A 6316-nucleotide genomic window follows, 5' to 3' on the forward strand; every position below is an offset into this window, starting at 1 on the left:
ACTCTCTCTCTCCCCCTCTCTCTCAAACACACACAAACACACACACAGAGGAAACCACTTCCAATGGTAGTACCTACTTTTTTCATTCCCTCCTTCTCAGTATCATTGCAAACAAAACTCGCCCTCACACATATCTAGCCACACCATGGGAAAGAAATGGATAGCACCCAGAATTTGAGACTGAAGTCAGTCTAACCTTCCCCCTTTGCAATAAAACCATTGCCTACTTCTCTCCTTTTATAAACAGGAACACATTATGCAAGATGCTGTAGATGTGGGATTTTTCAAGCGAGCTGGTGACTCTCTCTCACTTGGCATAAAATTGATTTAAATAAATCTCTCCCTTTTTCAAGATTCTTCCCTGCTCCTGCTTAATCTTAAATTGAGAGCAGTACAATAATAACCAAAGAACATCACACCCCTGAATTTCAGCCACCTCTCTCTGGAAGATCTTGTCTCCTTTTTTTGAAAGTATGATCTATTTTTTGGCTTCCACTTATTTCTCTTTCTTACTGTCACCACATATTGCTTTCTGTAAGATATAAGCAATTGAAGCCTTTGTATCTAAAGTCTGTTTTTAGCCCATGAGATCCACAATAAGGCTCCCACAAGACCTTGGAAAGAAAGGGAATAACTTCAGAGAGTTACACTTCAAGATCCACTGAAGCAACAATATGCAGTCACCTCCAGTGAATAAACTGTTCCATTGATTCATTCACTCATTCATTCAAAAAATATTCATTGAGCACATACTATATGCTAGGCATCATTCTGGGCACTGGTGATACAGCAATAATTGGTTTTCTGAAGGACAAATAAATAACGTATTCATGACACCCAAATTTGTGTCTCTTGCTCAAACCCCTTCCTTCAACTCTAGACTCACATATATAGCTATCTACTTAACATCTCCCATTGGACATCCATTGAACCCCATGACTGTTCCTTCTCCATCTTAGTAAAGGGCTACTTCTTCCAGTTGCTCAAGTCAGAATATGTGGAGTCATCCTTGGCTCCTTTCTTTCTCTCATACCGTAAATCTACCAATCAGCAAATGTGGTCTTCTCCACTATCAAATATATCCAAAATTTGATCACTTCTCACCATCATCACTCTCCACTCTAGTCCAAACCACCTCTTGCCTGAAGAACTATAGTAGCCTCCTGGCTGCTCTCCCTGTTTTCATTCTTGACCCCCTAGCGTCATTTATAAGGTCTAAATCTCAAGTGATCATTGTAAAACATAAATCAGATCATGGCAACCAGTGCTCAAAATTCTCCAATGGCTTCCCATCCTGCTCAGAGCAAAAGTCAAAGTCCATACAAGGCCCTACAAGACTATGTACTGCTTAGCTCCCTGCTATTTATCAGATCTCAACTTCTACCATGTTCACCCTCTCTCAGTTCCTTCTTCCTAAGTTTCCTTGATGTTTCCAGAACGTACTAGTACTCTGTTGCCTCAGGCCTTCACACTTGTTGCTTCCTCTGCCTAAAAAAATCTTTCCTCAGATATCAATCTGGCTCACTCTTTCAGTTCTTTCATGTCACCCTGCCCACTTGCTATAAAATGCCCACCATCTACTCAACCCCCCACTCAACCAGGCACTCCCCACCCTCCCTTCCCCGCTTGATGTTCTAACATTACACATTAACTTATTTACTTTCATATTATTTATCTCCCCCAACTAGAATAAATGTTTCACGAGGATAGATGTTGTATTTTTATTGCTGTGTCCCCTACCTATAACATGCCTGACATACAGAGAACACTCAACGAACATCTGCTGAATAAATGACTATCTAAAGGTATATATGTCCAAAGTTGATTAGCCATGGAAACAGAGAAGAAAAGAAAAACGGCCAGTTGCAGGCATTTCCCATTTAAACAGAGTTCAGAAGAAAAGGAGACTTAGCCAGAGGACTTTAATTATTAAGGTCCCCATAGTAGATTGATCACAAAAATACTCCTAATTCTTCCCTTCCCTGTATCCATACTCTGCAATGCGACTAAGTAGCTCCTCTCATCAAGAAGTGGAGTTTATTCCCTGCTCCCTCACTCTACACTAGCCTTGTGATACCCTGCCAATAGACAAGGATGAAATGATAGTGTGCCAGCTGTAAGTTTAGGCTATGCAGGTTTCCACTGTCTCTCGAACTCCTGCCACTACCACATGAACATGCCAACTCACCTGTTGAGGAATGAGAGATCACATGGAGCCGAGCTGAGTCATCCCAGCTGAGGTCATCCTAAAGCAGCCAGCCTTCCACCCCTCTATCAGCAGACCAAAATCAAATGAGCAAATCCAGCTGAGATCAACCAAGCATAACCCAGATCTGCAAACTGCCCGGCCAACCCATAGACATGTGAGAAAATAATAAATGGTTGCTTTTAGGGAGGTTTCTTCTGTAGTCCCATTGACAATATCAACCCTAATGTGTGTGATCAATCCCTAGGGTAGTCATCTAAGCTGCTTTGCTCTGAGTACGTGCTTTTGGGAAACTTCCTCCTTAAGAGTTAGACTTCATGAAGGGGAGTCTGCAGGAAGACCTAGTAGCCATGCCATATAGTTTGTCTCAATCATTACAAATCAGTAGAGTCGTGTGCAGGTGAGCAAGGTCACTAGGATATGGCCCAGAAGTGACAGACCGGGTTTGCAGGGCAGCAAAACTAAAAGCCAGACCTTAGTTGGAGACATTCGCCATGATAAATGTCACCTTCTGAGGCATCTTGAGAGAAATCCTGCCAGCCTCCCTAACAGTGACCCAGCCACATGATATCCTATTTCACAGAAACTTTAACAAGGTTCTCAGGCATCCAGCCCCATTTCTGTCCATAGAACACACTGCGATTGCCCTACTACACCACGAATGGTTATGGGATGGAGCTCTCAAATCTGTAGAGGAACAAAGTCTCAAAAGGGCAGAGCAGCAAACTAGAGTCTTCATACAAACTATAAAAGTCTCAAATAAATTCATCATATGATACTAGGTAAATGCGTTCCATGAGACACCAAAGGTCAGTATATTTCCAGTTAACTCCAACACCTTTCCACAACCACAGAAACTATTAATTATCCTCTGAGACAACAAAGAGCTAAAAAGAAATCTGCAGGACTATTCACTAAAGATGATGCTTTCTTTCTTTACGGGGGTGGGGTCGGGGAGGAAACAAACATGATGTTCAGGTTCAAAGGATCACAAATACTTGATCTGGATGAAAGATACCTGTACACTGTTTGCACTGCCTTCCTGATCCCTGTGCCATTTGTCACCATGCAAAAATTTATGCCTCCACTTACTACACTGACTTACGCTCTGAGTGACCACAGGAACTTAACGTTTACCAACCAACCTTCTTCTAAACATAGAGTGTAGGATTTAAGCCAATTCTTAAAATAAGAGCTCAGGACATAAACTTAGTGACAAATACAAATAATAAGAGGCAATACCCCAGTGACCTTGCCATGTCACCTGTCCTATCTTGAGTCCTACACCTCTCTCACTCAACCACAGCCTCCTTGGCTTCCTTTCTGATTTTCCTATGAACACATCTCTCTTGTTTCAGGGATTTTGCAGGTGCTATTTCTCTGTCCAGAATGCTCCTTCTCAGCTTCTGGCTAGCTCACTCCCTCACTTCCCCAAGGGATCTGATCAAATGTCACCTATCAGCAAAGCCTTCCCTGACTAGGCTGCATTAAAAAATAACAATCCTCACCGCACCCTTTGGCAGCACTCTTCATTCCTCTTACCCTGCTTTATTTCTCTCCATTATAATGTATCGTTGGCTGATTCACTATCTAGTTATTTAGCTATTTGTTATCCATTTGCATACACACACACACACACACACACACACACACACACACACACACACTAAGCTCCTTGAGCATAGGGGCTTCATTTAGTTCATTTCTGCATTCCCCACACATAAAGCAGTCACTGACACATAGTAGGTACTCAATAAAGGACTGCAATTTCTTGAGCATCGACTTTGTGCCAAGCAGTTTATGTCCAAAAATCATTTAACAATGAACAAATATTTTGTAAGCACCTACTATGCAATACGTATAACAACTCTATTGTTATCTCCATGTTACAGATCAGAAAAGTAAAGCCTAACAGGAGGCTATGTAACTTGCCCAAGATACTCACCTAGGTTTGTTTGTCCATCAAGCCTGCTTTTCAAACACCTTAATGATGGTTTAGATTACCGAATGCATGTGATATGCAGCTCTAGTAAACACGCATAACACAAGAGCTTTATCATATTTCATCCCCTACTACAGTTTTGTGCAAGACAAAACATCCATTAGTTTGGATTTTCATCTCTCAGAGAGTAGATTGGTAGTAACGGCTTTAGGTTTCCTTCCCACCCATTTAGACATAATCATGGTCAGAGCTTTCCCTTTGAACTGGGCTGAGACAAGTACAGACAGGTCAGGGACCCAAGGGGGAAGAAAGCAGAAGTTCATCTGCTCTGAAAAAATCCCTCAGAATTTTCCAGAATCCTTGCCTTTGCGAAGTACTGCTTCAAAACCTTCTTGGTCCTGGAATTTAGGAAAACAATCCATTTTTTTAAAAGGAGAGAAAAAAAAAAAAAACCCTGACCTGCATTGGGTGCACTCTTGTGTGTGTGTCTACTGGGATCTGGTCATGCACTGCAAATGCCAGCCCTGTCATGACTTGTACAGCTCTGCCCACCCAGTAGCTATGATGCTGATGGGGTGGAATAGTCATGTGGGTCACTCACAGACCAAAGGACCAAGGGAGGGACCCAAGCTCTACTGAAATCCACGCCCTACCTCATCTGTGAGGGCTTCGTTTTAAAAATAATCTCCTGGCACAATGAATTCCTTCCTCCTCTTTGCTCCCGCCACTCTTTCCTCACACCTGCATGATTGAGCTCATCACACTCGATTATTACAGGTGTTTCTCCCCCACCAGGTGTGAGCTTCTGGAAAACCTAAACTTTGTTTTCCTCATCTCTGCATCCCCAAGGACTAATCCAGCCTCTGACACATACTAGGTGCTCCGTGAGTATTTGCTGACTCAAGAAAGATGCAGAATGAGCCTCTACTGGATCTGCTGCATTGACTGGAGCAAGCAAGACGAGCCACCTCTTCTGGAAAGGGCAGAAAACAGAAACATAGAAGAGGTCCAGTGCAGCAGAACAACTGCTGAGCTGGCTGCAATGCCCACCTCTTCCCCCTACACACATCTCTCACCCCTCACCTGCCACTCCTTGAATCCCAAGGCCACCCGCATTTCCCTTTCAAACAGGCTTGAAGAAAACAAGCAGGGATCCCCCTGCACCCACCCCACTCAGCTGCTCTTAGCGAAGCCCAAAAGGGACGTTAAGTTACCTTGAAACGGAGCTAGTTTGCATTGGTGATTGCCGGTTCAAGGGTCGTGTTTCCCCAGCCCTGCTGAACCCCTCGACAGCAGAGATGTCTAACACCCGTCTGCGGAAGAACCGGCTGTGCCTCGCTCCTCCCTGGCCAAACGCGTTTGCTCACCCATCCCTGCAGAACAAATCATGTTCTTTTCCTTGCGCTAAAATCCATCTCTGCACAAACCCTCTCTGTGTCCCTAAGAAGCGGCCCCCACGCCCGCGGAGGGCGCCCCCACACGCAGAAACACACACTCACGAACCCCAACCCAGGGCCACCAGGTGTAAGCATGTGTATCATGTGTTCTTTAGGAACAAACCGCCAGCAGCGAAACCCACCTCCTAGAAATGGAATTGAAACTAAAAGCCGTGGCTGGGAAGCTCATGCAAAGGGACTTCACAAACGTCGGGAGCCTAAGTTGCAGAACTGTACGGCGCTCACAGTTCGAACCGGGCTTAAAAGCAGCCCTTGGGGACGCCGCCTTCAAGGAAGCGCGCAGCCGCGGGCGGCCGGCGAGCGCTTGCTTCTCTGCACCCGCTTTCCAAGACTCTCCCGCGGCTTTGGAGCCGTTGACGATACGCAGCGTCCAGAGGCGGCAGCGTGTGGGCGCCGGCCCCGCAGGCGAGCAGGGGAGGCCCCCGGAGCGCGCGGGGTCGCCGGCCGGCCCGCTCCGCACGCTCCCGAGCTGGCCGCCGCGTCGCCTACCTGGGTGGGAGATCCGCGGCCGGGGCGGGCGCAGGTGCGGGCGCGGGTGCAGGTGCGGGCGCGGGGGCGGGTGCGGGCGCGGGTGCGGGTGCGGGCGCGGGTGCAGGTGCGGGAGCGCGCGGCCCGGCCCGCAGCTCCGGCCACCGCGGCGCGCGGGCGATCCCGGCGGAGGCAGGAGCCGGCGGCTGTCACACCTGCATCACGGCGCCCACGCCGCCGCCT

General features: G+C 46.7%; 1 protein-coding gene across 4 annotated transcripts in view; it reads right to left on the reverse strand.

The window, feature by feature from the left end:
• The window catches only part of SV2B (synaptic vesicle glycoprotein 2B), a 173594-nt gene extending 167749 nt beyond the window's left edge, over positions 1–5845 (reverse strand). For 2 of the 4 annotated variants that reach the window (XM_038532753.1, XM_038532754.1), the window contains exon 1: positions 5363–5601. The gene's annotated coding sequence lies outside the window, so the exon portion shown is untranslated. Of the gene's footprint in view, positions 1–4151; positions 4629–5362; positions 5602–5727 lie in introns of those variants that run through there. The other 2 variants (XM_038532755.1, XM_038532756.1) reach the window with 2 other exon arrangements.
• Between the last annotated feature and the right edge of the window lie 471 nt (positions 5846–6316).

This window comes from Canis lupus, chromosome 3 (genome assembly GCF_011100685.1).
Source record: "Canis lupus familiaris isolate Mischka breed German Shepherd chromosome 3, alternate assembly UU_Cfam_GSD_1.0, whole genome shotgun sequence".
In the NCBI taxonomy this organism is placed as follows: domain Eukaryota; kingdom Metazoa; phylum Chordata; class Mammalia; order Carnivora; family Canidae; genus Canis; species Canis lupus.